Source organism: Pogona vitticeps, chromosome 3, assembly GCF_051106095.1.
Source record: "Pogona vitticeps strain Pit_001003342236 chromosome 3, PviZW2.1, whole genome shotgun sequence".
Taxonomy (NCBI): domain Eukaryota; kingdom Metazoa; phylum Chordata; class Lepidosauria; order Squamata; family Agamidae; genus Pogona; species Pogona vitticeps.
In genome coordinates, this window is record NC_135785.1 from 148,977,416 (window position 1) to 148,992,256 (window position 14,841).

General features: G+C 40.8%; 1 long non-coding RNA gene across 1 annotated transcript in view; it reads right to left on the bottom strand.

The window, feature by feature from the left end:
• Positions 1-637: 637 nt before the first annotated feature.
• The window catches only part of LOC144588445 (uncharacterized), a 407,977-nt gene continuing 393,773 nt past the window's right edge, over positions 638-14,841 (bottom strand). The window contains exon 2 of the long non-coding RNA XR_013544019.1: positions 638-1,868. This is a non-coding gene — a long non-coding RNA (uncharacterized LOC144588445). The remainder of the gene's footprint in view (positions 1,869-14,841) is intronic.

Below are 14,841 nucleotides of genomic sequence, written 5' to 3' on the forward strand. Positions count from 1 at the left end.
ACACAGCTTTTGGCTTGGTTCCACTCGAATCCTGAGGCACAATTCCTTTTAGCTGCTTTAATTTCTCACACTCTGAGATTAGATGGCCCTTTCCCTGACAGAAATAACATTTTCTGGTGTATTTTGAGTCTTTCTCATCTTGTTTTAGTTTTCCCTCCAAAATCTGAGGTCTTGGTTTCATGTCTGAGGGCTTCCCTTCACCATGGGCCCCTCCCCCTTGCTGGCTTTTCCCTGGTCCCTGAGAGTACTTAGGGTCCCATGTTTCCCTCATGTTTCCTTCAGAATAATTCAGGTTTTGTTGTGCCTTAACCTGTGTGCCTTCTTTTGGTTTCAGAATAGTTTGTGGCTTTATCTTTCTTTCACACTCATAAACCATATCCACTGCCACTTTGGATTGTAAATCTTTTCCCTCAGAAAACTCATCTATGCCGTATGCATCCTTAAAAACTTGCCTTAATAGAGTAAACCCAGACCTCTGTTTCTCTTTCAGTTGTTCAATATGTCTATTTTCCATTTGCTTAAATATATTGTCAATATTTTTCATCTCTTCCATATACCTATCCCAGTCATCATCCCTCTTGGATTTTTCCTCACTATTTATTTTCATTTGGCAAGTGGTGCAGCTTTGACAAAATTCTTTTATTTCTTTTCCCATTTTTGGCCAGTAGTACTTCTGGGATATTTTCTGCTTAGTCTTTGCCATCCCTAAATGTCCCGATAGGGTGTCTGTGTGACATTTTTCCATTACTTTCTTTCTATATTTAGAAGGAACTACAAGCAATTTTTCCTTCGTGGAGTTTATTAAGATCTCCCTACATAAAAGGCCTTCTTCACAATAATATCTCTCACGGTTCTCAGGGGTTACTGGACAATTGCTAACCATCTTAAAGCACTGCTGCAAGGTTGGATCTAGTTGTTGATCCCATTTGCTAAACTCAATAGAGTCCTCCCCCTTTGAGTTCTCCATTTCTATTTCTAACTGCCTCATTTGAACTTCATGCTGTTGGGCTATGAGCATTTTCCTGAGTTCTGGGTTCTGCTCTCCTGTGCTGTCACCTTGCACTGAGCCAAATTCATCCTCAGAACCTTGGTCAACCTGGGGGTCTTTCACTTCACCCATTTCTGCCACTTGGCTTCGAGTCAAGGGCATACTCCCCCCCAGAACAGGCTGCTTTAAAAAGTCAAGCCTCAAAATAAAACGACCACTTTTTTTCTCTCTTTTGCCTCAGAACCAGCTTTCTATAGATTACTGCTGTTCTTCAGCACTACTGTAACTTGCAACAGTTGCGAGCCAGAGTCTACCCCCCTCTGCTGGGCCTCTCAGCAGACAAGCTAGCTCACTGCTATTTCACAGTTTTGCCTCAGCTTTTTTCCCGCCAAAACAGGCTGCCTCAGAGCACCTTAATCTAGTCTCCCCAGTTGGCACGTTCTTCCACTAGCGCACCTCCCCGTGAGGTACACCTAGAAGATTACCTACGCGCCTCAGATTGTCCCTGACTAGACCCCCCTTGCTCTGGGCACACTTGCCAAGGCTTTGCTGGACCGCTGGACAACTGGACCAGTCGTATCCCACACGCTGGACACCAATCAATGTGACAAACCCAGACCTACTGGGATCTGCCACACGTTAACTAAGCTGCCACCAACCATTCCCTATAAGAAGTCACACAGACCAGGGATGGATTTTTAAACAAATAAAGAATAAGGTTTATTTAAAACAACACACAGGGAAAATAAATTGATCAGGTGAATAAGATAAAGTAACGTGGCTTATTCTCATTCATACATTCATACAGTTTGGTTCACACAGAACCCTTAACTTGAAGCACAGACCCTGAACCTATCAGTTCTGGCTAACCAACAGACACCTGAACCTATCAGGTTGGTACTCTGACACACAGTAGTACCCTGTCTGACACACAGACTCCCACACCAGCTTCTTCTTCCCAGCTGCTGCTTCGTCACATCCCAGCGTCTCCCTTCTCCACACACGCATCACATATATATACAGTACAGCCCCTCCTCCTAATGTCCCGCCTTCCACTCCCCATAGGATGGAACTTTCCCTCCAAACCCATGACAGACAGGTAACATCAGTGCTGTATGTAACAGTCCCCTTCTCCTCTTGCCGTCACACTTTCCTAACATCAAAGTCTTTTCCAAGGAGTCTTCTCTTCTCATCAGATGGCCAAAGTACTGGAGCCTCAGCTTCAGGATCTGTCCTTCCAGTGAGCACTCAGGGTTGATTTCCTTTAGAATAGATAGGTTTGTTCTCCTCGCAGTCCAGGGGACTCTCAAGAGCCTCCTCCAGCACCACAATTCAAAGGCATCAATTCTTCGGCAGTCTGCTTTCTTTATGGTCCAGCTCTCACATCCATACATCACAACAGGAAAAACCATAGTTTTGACTATTCGGACTTTTGTTGGCAAGGTGATGTCTCTGCTTTTTAAGATGCTGTCAAGGTTTGTCATTGCTTTCCTCCCCAGAAGCAGGCGTCTTTTAATTTCGTAGCTGCTGTCTCCATCTGCAGTGATTATGGAGCCCAAGAAAGTAAAATCTGTCACTGCCTCCATATCTTCCCCTTCTATTTGCCAGGAGGTGATGGGACCAGTGGCCATTATCTTAGATTTTTGATGTTGAGTTTCAGGCCATTTTTTGCACTCTCCTCTTTCACCCTCATTACAAGGTTCTTTAATTCCTCCTCACTTTCTGCCATCAGAGTGGTATCATCTGCATATCTGAGATTGTTGATATTTCTTCCGGCAATCTTAATTCCGGCTTGGGATTCCTCCAGTCCAGCCTTCCGCATGATGTATTCTGCATATAAGTTGAATAAGCACGGGGACAATATACAGCCTTGTCGTACTCCTTTCCCAATTTTGAACCAATCAGTTGTTCCATATCCAGTTCTAACTGTGACTTCCTGTCCCACATATAGGTTTCTAAGGAGATAGACAAGGTGGTCAGGCACTCCCATTTCTTTAAGGACTTGCCATAGTTTGCTGTGGTCCACACAGTCAAAAGCTTTTACATAGTCAATGAAGCAGAAGTAGATATTTTTCTGGAACTCTCTGGCTTTTTCCATAATCCAGCGCATATTAGCAATTTGGTCTCGAGTTCCTCTGCCCCTTCGGAATCCAGCATGTACTTCTGGGAGTTCTCGGTCCACATACTGCTGAAGCCTGCCTTGTAGGATTTTGAGCATAACCTTGCTAGCGTGTGAAATGAGTGCAATTGTGCGGTAGTTGGAGCATTCTTTGGCACTGCCTTTCTTTGGGATTGGGATGAAGACTAATCTTTTCCAATCCTCTGGCCACTGTTGAGTTTTCCAAACTTGCTGGCATATTGAATGTAGCACCTTAACAGCATCATCTTTTAAGATTTTAAATAGTTCAACTGGAATGTCATCACCTCCACTGGCCTTATTGTTAGCCAGGCTTTCTAAGGCCCACTTGACTTCACTCTCCAGGATGTCTGGCTCAAGGTCACCAACTACATTGTCTGGGTTGTCTGGGATATCCAACTCTTTCTGATATAATTCCTCTGTGTATTCTTGCCACCTCTTCTTGATGTCTTCTGCTTCTGTTAGGCCCCTCCCATTTTTGTCCTTTATCATGTTCATCTTTGCACGAAATGTTCCTTTAATATCTCCAATTTTCCTGAACAGATCTCTGGTTTTTCCTTTTCTGTTATTTTCCTGTATTTCTTTGCATTGTTCATTTAAGAAGGCCCTCTTGTCTCTCCTTGCTATTCTTTGGAAGTCTGCATTCAATTTTCTGTAACTTTCCCTATCTCCCCTGCATTTTGTTTCCCTTCTCTTCTCTGCTATTTGTAGAGCCTCGTTGGACAGCCACAGGGTTACAGCCACCGTAGCCCTGTACTAGTTTTCATGTTTCAGATTATAATTTCAGACTCTGCTTTCCCAAAGATAATCAATTCTTTGAGATGTTAATAAATATATAAAAATCTTCCTTTAGTCTAAAACAGTCTGAACTTGGGTTCAGAGATATAACTCTCAGAGTCACTGATCATTCGCCGTACATGCTGGGTTTTGGAAAACTGACGGTCAACATTAGCTATCTGCTGCACAATAACTTCACCTTTTTCTTCTGAAGAATTCTGAGATCTAAGAATAACATTTTCTCCTTCTGTTAGTGTTTTTAATAAACTGATTTCCTGCCGCAGCTCTGTTTTTTTCCTGTCTTCACCGTAGATTCCATTTGTGTCCCTTTGTCTTTAATTTGTTCATATAGCTTATTCATCTCTCCTTTTATGTGATGTAATCCATTAAATAGGATGTTTTGAATATTCTTGAGAATGTCTTGTTCAATGATTGAAGCAGTTACTGTCTATTTGCAAGAATTATCTGGATTTCTTTTCATTAGGTGGTAAACACGGTAGATGTTCACAATGGTAGTTTGTATCCTGGAGCAGAAAACATTTACAATTTGATCTCTCTCTCTTCATAGTTAGCAGTGATTGGCAGGGGGCTTTCCCTCCTTTTGAAATCTTTTCCCAAGACTGTTTCTGGCTGCTTCACAGATTTAAATCTATCAGTAGTTTATGGTTATATTGTCCTGCGGAAGTGAGCCTTATTACAGCTATACAAGCAAAGTCATTTTCTCCCCACCCCCTTTTCTTTCTTCTTTCTTCTTTCTCTTTCTCTTTCTCCCAGTGAAGCCTCAAATAAAGAGGAAGAGGAGTGCTCACCGGTCAGGCCAGATATAGATCTTGTCACTTTCTTTGACAGATTGCACCCACTCTCTTCATTGTTTATGTCCTTAAGAGTTCCATATGTAAAACCAGCCACTTACTTCAAGTTTTTGTCAAGATTATTTTCCAAAATCCTTCTGTACTTTTCCACTCTCTGCCAGGAGCATACACAACTTTATGCCAAGATGGCTCCCACTCAATTTCTGCATTCAGATGAGACTTCAAAGAGAAGAAACCCAGGCATCCCCCAGTACTCCTCCTTTTTCAGTCAGATTCTGTTACTTCACTTTCACTTCTCCTAGTAAAAGTCCGTTCCCCCCATGGTCTCAGTCAGTTTCAAGAGCCCTCCTGAAACCCAACTGGTCTCACTGCAATGAAGTCCAGCCTCCCCAGCAAGACTGGGTTTTTTTACATCCAAGTTATACACTCACAAAGTGCCACCCCCCCAGGAAAGTGCCCTTTAGCAGCTGGTTTGGAAAAACCCAATCTTCACAAAACTTGGAGAGATTGCAGAGGAGAGTCACTTGAAGCTTCTCTGTAATTTTGGTGTTTCTAGGTGTCTGGGGGGAACTTTCCTGAGTTGGGCCCACTTTGTGGGTGCATAACTGAGGCATGTGAAACCCACTCTTGATCAATCTTGGAAAGATTGTAGAGGAGAGTAAGAGAAAGCTTCCCTGTGGTTTTGGTGTCGCTACATGCCTTGGGGGGAGTTTTATAACCAAATGAATCAACAAATCAAAAACCAGTAAAAATTCATTGATTTCTATTCATTGTGGGTAGACATGGGGACAAATATACAGTAAAAACAAATCAGGATATTCATTAAATATCTCTGATTCGTCAGCTATTCATTGCTTTATATTGTTGGGGTCCAGAGACCCCAACAAATAAGAAGCAACTAATATAACCCTTTTGTATTTGTCCCTCCATTCCCCATGTGCTTATGCTCCAATGGATCAGTTGTTCCTTGGGTGCACAGACAGAGAGGGGTTTTTCCTTCAGGTGGCTTACTAAAGCCTGGCTGAAGGGAATCCCACCCCCAGGGCTGGGAGATGGCTTGGTTCCCCTTTACTCCGCTTCCTACACCCACTCAGCAAAAGAAGAAGGGATCAAAGAGGGCTCAAAGGGATTCCCCAGCCCATGGCTGCAGAATGGCTTTGATCCCTGCATAGCAAGAGGAGGGGGAAAGGGATCGAAGCCATCTTGAAGCCACGCTGCCTTTATCATGGGTGCATGATGGCTTTGATCCCTGCTTTCCCTCCTCTTGCTATGCCCCACAGGAGGGGGAAATGGATCAAAGCGATCCTGCAGCCACGTTGCCTTTGGCAAGGCAGTGCAGCAGTGGGATTGTTTTGATCCTGCTTCATCCCCATCTCTAATTGTGGGCACTGATTCATATGAACACAAATTGTTCAATTAGAGATTTTTTTGAACTAATTTGGTGATTCATTTTTAAATTCATGTCCATCTCTATTTGTCTTACACATTGCAACTAAATTGCTTTGAGGTGAAGTGTAGCCCACCCACTTTGATTCATTTCCAAATATTAGGAAGCATTTTTATGTGTTTTTATATTTTTGAATAAGGTAAAAACAAGAACATGGGGCGAATGCAGAGCTTTAAGAAGGGAGATGTGAAACTTAGTGTTATCAGCTACTGCAGGGCCTCCAGGATGGGGGCAAAGTTCCCATTATTAATTCTCTTCGCCTCCTGGAGTTGTGGAATTTAGGTAGCTTCATTCCTATACCAAATAGTATTGTGACTTATTTGTGACGACCATATGTCTCTGGTGGGGCCCCCAGCACATTTGAAACAGGCTACAGACTGGGGAAAAATATTCTTATTTTTTTTTTCATCTTTATGTGATGTATCTTTGTTTGACAGGGGACCATGGAACCTGAGAAGAATTGAGAAAGGTTGAATCTTAATCATTTAGACTAAGATCTGCAACTGCCTTGAGAAAAAGAAGGAAATCTCCAAGTACTCCATGACTGACAGTTCCAGGAGAGCCTGGGTTTTTCATTGATACTTAATTTATCAATCTCTTTCTGCTCCAGGCTTCCTGGTTCTGTTACAGTATTCCTTTCATTTTTGCAATGAAGAGCATTCCTCGCCTCAATTTTAAGGTGTGTTTTTTTTTAAATCACGTGAAGCAAAATTTGCCACATCAGGTTGACTATTTTCACATCAGATCTCTTCAGAAATGGGCAGACACCACCAAATTGCTTCAGAATCTTGAAAATTTTCAAGCTGAAGCAGATGCCTAGTGGGAACCCTAAACAAAATTTTCATCTCCCATTATGTTTCAGCATAATTGATGGATAAATCATAACTTCTAGAAGAAACAGCCTGAATAGCAGCTCAAATTGCAGCTCAAGGGAGACAACTGTGTCTTGTTTTTCATGATCTAATGATGGGAGCTGCTCTGAGGAAACATTTTGCTTATACTGCTTAATGTAGTAGGTCTGTATTCTCCTTCATATGTTTCCCAGTTACCTCCATGACTCATAGAGGTTAATGCTGCTAAGACACTATCAAGATGAAAAATGTTACATGTGATATTGTTGTTGTCAGCGATAAACATAAGTAATGGCCATTCCAAATTTTGCTTAGCTCAGGAAATCTTGCATAATCATGGCTCAAGGTTGTATAACTGCAGACATGCTGTTGCTTCCAGGTCAATCACAGTGGTATCCGAGTGGCTTCACATAGTGGCTAACCATAAAAGAAGCTGTGGCCTAACTCCGTTACAGATTCTTCACTGTCTTCCACTCATAGCAGAGGCCTCACTATATTCCCTTTTCTTGTATGGAAGAAAAAATATTGAAGAACAGTGGCTAAAAATGTTCTCTGAATTTTTCCAAGTATCAAATGACTTAGAAACTAGAGATCTCAAAGATTTCTGAAAGATGTAGCTGAGGTTCAGCCTCTTCAATTATCTCAGGGTTTCTTGACAATAATTGAACATTGGTTCTGCTTCTTCGTCTTCCCTATCTGGGCCAGTTTACCCACCTTTCTATGGTGAAAACTGTTGTACCAGTCTATTTTTAAGACATTACTGTTTTTGAGGTAGTCTGCTAGTAATGAATTGTGCGTCACATTATTGTTTGGTAGGATGTGATACTTGAGGCATGCTTTCTCTGAAACTGAATTTGCTTTATAACTTCTGTGAAGTTTGTTACAGATCTCTTTTTCTTTCTGGGACCATGAAAAACATTTATAACTTATCCTTAAACAAAGCTTTTCTTTTGCTAAAATAGAGGCAAAAAAAGAAAAGGAAAGAAAAAAGAAAAGGAAAGGTGTCTAGAAAGAATAATGTTTTCTCAAAATTTCATTCATGCTGTGTGGCTATTTAGATGTACTCTGTACTTCATGGAACATATTTCTCAGTTGTTATCCAAACTACACTGACTTCCAATTCATTTCTAGTCTGAAGAAAAGCTAAACAGGATTTTGATTCATAACAGCACAGTTTAACCTGGTGATGATTCCCAAGACTAAATATTTGAAGGACTGCCTTCTTCCACATCAGTTGGTCTCCCCTTTAGAGGAGAGACCAATTATTGTTACCTGAAGCTTCATTTTTTTCCCTAGCCCATTGAATATATAATTGCTTGAGAGTTTTATTTAAATTAAGGTGGGAGGGTAAGAGGTTCAATACTGGACTAGTGAAAGGGACTCAGGGAATGCTAACAGTCCATGGATTAGGGGGTGTAATATTTGCCTTGTCCTGGCTGCTGACAACCTACACTATGCCACTGATTCCTGTGACTTAGAACTCTCTCTTTTTCCTTTTTAAAAAATTGTCTTTTGCTTTTTAACTCTCAGTTCTTATCAGATTGTTGAATATGCTATTAATTTATATTGTACCTCATTTTGAACACTCTTGTAAATGAAATATGAGATGTAAAGTAGAAATGACAGTGTCTGTACCTTTGCTTTAAAAAGGATCTGATAGCAATTCACTTAGGATTGTAAGGTCTCAGAGCACTAGGTATAGTCTCAGAGAATTTCTATAGCTCACAGGTTCCCTCCCCACGGGTCGGCAATGTTTTCTGTGGGGTTGCCACAATTATTTTTAATTTTATATATATATTAAATATGGTATACACAATGCTGTTTTATTTTAATCGCCTTGGCCCACAGATAAATAAATTTAATCTGAACCAGAATTGAAAGCAACCTAGAGTTCCTAGTTATTTCTGTACCCCTTTGGGCAGATTTTCCTTTTATGCACTCCTACCCCTCTCCAAAGAGCTGCTCTCATGCATTTCTCTCTGCTTCTCAGCATCCATCATTGGACCTGAGCGCTAGCCTGGATCAAAGAGGCCTGAATGAGGCAAGCATGCAATGCATGCCGGGAACTCTTGACACCCAAGATAGCGGCAACATTGGAAAGTTGTTGCTAATGTGGTAGCAGTGCTTTTCACTCCACCTGATTCTCCTGCTCTTATATGTGAGATGATGGCGACACAGTGAAGGGAGAGGGAACCTGGGTGGAGAGATGCCTCTACGTCCCATCAGAGTCATTGAGGAGGAAGGCAAGGGGGGCAAAAAGGTGAGGGATGAGAACCAGGGAATGGAGCCATTGGAGGCCATGGGGCAGCTGTTTATTTGGGATTGACGGGGCTCTTCATTCAGGGGACATTTTTTCAGGGAGAAGACTTGAAGAAAGGGTCACTTCAACACCCAAAAAATAAAACTCAAAATGTATTGACATATTTTCTTCTCAAGTTTTATCTGGTAGAGGCAGATTTACAGCTCTCCCTAATCATGTATTATTTACATTAATATTAATATATAGATTAGAATTCTATTCTGAATTTTAATGTGTTTTCTTTACCCCATTAAAAATGCATTTTTATACCAATATGGCAGGTGGCGGTCACAGGATACTTGCCTATTACAAAGAGAGTCACAATTTGAAAAAGGCTGGGAAACACTGTTATAGATCTTTCAAACTCCAGGCAAGGAGACAGATCTGAGCAGTGCTGCAGCAGGAGAAGTTTTTTTATTTTTTGCACATGAGGTGATTTTGAAGTCTGGACAGATACCTCAGTTCATTCTCAGGTGGCGCCAGGACTTGTTGGCTCAGGACAAAGGTGTAAGTGCTTCGCATGCAATGTTTATTTAGAAGGTAGTGCAAGAAATTCACATTCTGTCCCTTGAGTATGAAACTAAACACATATATTATTGGCCATCAAGCAAAGGGAAAGAAAAAAAGAAAAAAAGTGTTGTGGTCTTTGCGCACAGTTCAAAGGCAAGGGTAGGTGATACATTTATTAGACTACTAAAAAATCACAAACATAAGTCAGCTTGACCCCACATGGGTTTTCAGGCTGGGCCCCACAGAGCTGTGGATTCTGCAGGAAAAAACATAAAAGTTCCAGAAACATGGCCAGGTGCCATGCCATGCCCCTCTGTTAAAAGTAAGTTTCCAAATGGAGGTTATAGACTCAATTTAAAGATAAAACCTGAGTCATGTCTCACCTCTGATGTGAATCTGCAATCCCCATTTTGAAACTTGCTTTTAACAAAGGAGTTTTGAAACTTACTTTTAACAAAAGAAAACACATTAATAATTCAGAATAGAATTCTAATCCATATATTAATATTAATGTAATAATACATGATTATTATATTTCATGGAACAGGACGCAGCTAGTCTAACAACCTCAATTGTATCCTTGGTGTTTCTTTGTTTTTTAAATTAGGTAACATTGATGGGTATGTGGGTTCTTCTCCCAACATGGCAAGAATTTCAACCAAATAGATTCCCACAGGAGATCAAAGTTCTATACCAAAGTACTAAATATTAAGAGTTTATCACCTCAAAAATAAATATGATTTTACCAGTAATAAACTGACAGATCAGTCTACCTTAGTAGGTGGGCAGTATGCAGCATAAATTACCCAAGTGAAATAGAGTGATGGACGAAGCCTCAGGAGACCTGGGTATGAATCTCTGCTTGGCCATAGAAACACACTGGGGGGCTAGAACTGATAAAACCATTCCTTGAATATCTTCCTTGCCTTGAAAGCCCTGTTAGGGTTGCTATATGTCAACTTGATGGTACTTAACAGCCAACAGTAGGGATTGGCTAGATTTTTCTTCATTTTTGATAGGAATTTCCCAAAATTTACAAAATTCATATATGAGATAAAACAAATTTATCCATCCCTTTTTACATGTAGTAAAGAAAAGCGGTTTTGAAAAGTGCTTGTCAATTAATAGTTTTTGTGGTTTTGAAGAAATGGGAGTTTGTCACTCTTACAGGTCAGATGGGACTCAATTCCATTCTACATTCCCATTAGCTGTAAAACAGAATTACAATTTCTGGATAAACACCTCTAGAAGGCTAGAGGCAAAATATATAAAGTAACAAAGTAAGAATTGTGGAATGTTGTTTTCTTCATCTGTGGGCATTTATCTCTGGGGAGTAAGCAAGGCCTTTAAGGTTTATAGATTTCACTAATAAAGCCGGGTCACTATTGATTCTAGTAACACATTACCTTCTGCAATTAAATTACCAGTGGCATCTTGGTTAAAATTGCTTAGAGAGGAACTAGTATCATTTCAGCCTTTTAAAAAATAGTTACCATTGATTTTAATTCTCACTCAGCTCATTATTATCCTGTTGATTTTTAGCAACCACAGCTCAAATGTTTGCTTTGTTTTGTTATTATCTATGCATGTTCCAATTCCCTATGTGAGAAGCTGTTTCACAGGAACAGCAGAGGGTGACTAAATGTGGCTCAGGATGTAGTCAGGAATTTGTCCTGCTGTTTAGTCCACTGTGGAGACAGGCTAGTTTGCTCTTTTTTCCAACAACCACATGATGTAAGGTGCCATCTCGAACCGGCCCCTGCCCAGACTGTTCCTATCTGCACCTTTTTGGCTCCTTGTCAAGGGCTATTCTATTTTAGGCATGGATAGGATTGCTTCATTTTGGTTCAGTTCCAGCACATGTGAACATTAAGATCAAACAAAAGTGGATATTATTATTATTATTATTATTATTATTATTATTATTATTATTATTATTATTATTATTATTATTATTATTATTATTATTATTATTATTATTATTATTATTATTATTATTATTGTCGTCGTCGTCGTCGTCGTCGCCGTCGTCGTCACTGACGCCGCCGACACCGCCGACACCGCCGTCGCCGTCGTCTTTCTGCTCTTCTTCCACTTTTGGTTTGCTTTGTGGATAACTTTTATTCTCTGTTTTGCCTTTTAATCTTATTGATTTTTGGAGGGATTTCCCCACATTTCATTTATTGTTTTGTTGAATGTCTTCCTGCCTGTTCTTTACCGGGGTGGGGTGAGGTGCTGTTGGCTGTGTTAATGGACTAAGGCTATTAAAATGGTGGTGAAAGAGCCGTCTCCACAATCGCCCATATTCTGCCTCAGGGTTATGGGTTGGGGAGTTTGATTGTATAGACCTCGGTGAGTGAATGTGGTTTTTAATTATTATTTTGCTTATGATCATAATGATGAATTATTTCTCTTTTTCATCTGTACTGTTTCCTGCTGAGGAACTGATTATGGTAATGTGATGATAAATCTGAACTTTAAAATACTTTTAGTGCCTGCATAGATCTGTGGATGATTTTTTCTTTCTTTCTCATGTTCTGTTGCTGTTAACTGCTTTTGGAGTAGATGATTGTTGCCTTTCCCCTTCTTTTGGGTACGAATGTTGAGGGTTCTTTAGTGCCATAAACCCAAACTGGAAAACTGAAATGAACCTGAAACAGCTAGTACCTGAAAGGCCCTGAAATGAAACAGGAACTCACTGAAATACCCTCCCAAAAATGCAATATGAATTCCCCCCCGCACATTGCTAATAGTAACAACAAATGAATTAAGGCATTTCAACTTGTGATGCTATCTTTTTACATGATTTGAAGTTTCTTCAATTATCTATTATGGGATTAGTTTAAGGTTCTACCCTCTCTCATGGGGGCTTCAAATTATGTGGCCTAGAAGTTGTATCCTATGATGGCTTCTCACTGTCGTAATGTTCGGTGGTGGTAGTGGTTACAGCTGTTGTTCCCATTGTTGCTGTCCTGCGTTTTTATTCTGCAATTTAGAAAGCTAGAATGTGCTGGTTTCCTCCTGCTACAAGAAAGCAAAGGTTTACTACATAAAACTGACATAATACTTCCATTTCTTGTTTGGATACATGAAGGATCATGATGAGAACAACTGTTATACTAGAGTACTCTAATTCTGCTCTTCAGTTCATCTTTAGTGCTCCTTTCTAGGTCAGTGTAAAAATATCTATGATAACAGAAAGAATATCTTATAAAGATATTGTGAGAACACCAAGTGAGATCAATTTTAAACAATCTTTTATTACTAGCATGGGATGCCTTTCTATACACAAAATAAACCCTAAAAGCATATTCTGTTCATGTGTTTACATTGTTCTTTCTTATAGTGATGATTTTTTGCAGAGACTGTAGAATTAAGTTATTTATTTCTTTTCTTTATTTTATGTGAACAAAAAGAGGGGTGCAAGGGAGAAAAATATCCCTCCCACATCTCTTCTTTTGTGATTCTGGCACGTGATGATTCCTAACTGAAATAAATATATTCCAATGATCAGACTTTTCTAACCATCTACCAACCATCATATGCAGTACATTAGCATGTTTTGAAGCTTTTTTGGGGTGGAGGGGTCATCATGCAAGTTCACTAGTGGTCTGCTTTCTCATATCCATTGTGAACAGCTTGTTATCATATTTTCAAACACACAAAATTGCCAATGAAATGGTCCAGGACAATTGAAAGGCTGATTAAGCAGCACACTCTGGGGATGTTTACTGCAGCTGAAGAAAAGAAACAGAGATGGCTATGAGTTTATGACAGTATGTATGCAGGCTTCAAGAATGAATGAGCAAGTCTATAAACATCTCATCTCTCATCTCGTAAACAGATTTTGTTATAGATTGCTGAGGAGGATAAGCTTCTAGGATCTACATTCTAAGATGGAGTAGTGTTGAAAATGGAACCTGAGAGACTTGGCATAATATGGCCACTCAACCACAGATGAATCCCTCAAGCTGAACCCTCAAACAGGACAATAAATGTTAATGTGTGTTTGCAAAAAGAGGCACCTTAAATTTGCTATTGTAAGACAATCAATATTAAAGGGAAACCGAGTGTTGTCTGGAATAGCAGGTTCACAGATTCATAGGGTCTTAGAGTCCCATAATGTGCCATATGCACAAAATGATATTGCAAGTGACTGGATCTGGTCATCAAGCTATGAACTCTGTACATGAAGTGGCCTGCATTGAATTGTAGATCAATAGCTATATTCAATTATTAAAAAAAGAAACAAAACAAAAAACACCAGTTCATGAATATGGGGTATTGTGCTTCTATTCCCACAATTCAAAACATCAGGAAATGGCCCGATATTGATGTACAATATTGTGCCCACATTACCAGCAGGAAAAAAAGGATGCCAAGCTTTACGTAGCAAAAGACTGCCTGGATGTTGACAACACCAATGTCAGCAGTCAGGATGGTCTACAGTAGTGGTTCGTAACCTTTTTGAAAGAAACACCCCTGTGAGCCATTGAGGAAGTTATCATTGCTCCCCCTCCCTGTGGTGGTGGCGGCCACTGCCACCACCACTGCATGGAGGGGGGCGATGATAAATTCCTCAATGGCCCAGATCTCACTTCTTTCCACCTTCACACACCCCCCCGCTGCCGTCGCACACTCAGAGACTAAGTGGTGGCTTCTGCTTGGCTTTTGGGGCAGCTCTGGACCCAATGGCGCTTGAGGGGAGAAATGGCCAGTGCTTAGGCTGTGGCGGTGGAGAGAGGGGTGGTGGTGGAAGGATGGTGGCTCTCCTTCTCGTGGCTTGAGCAGCGCCATCAGGAGGGAAGAAAAAAGCAGGGGAGAGACACACAAGGCCGGGCTGAGGAAAGGAAAGGTGAACCATGGCTTGGCTGCCTTGCCCACCCACCTACCCATGGACTTCAGCCCCACCTCAGGATGGAGAGCCCTCCGTGACTAAGCAAAGGCCAGGCATGGGCCAAGAAGGGAAGGAGGGAGGCCACTAGGTCGGCCAAATCCCACCTCGCCCCCATTGGGCGTT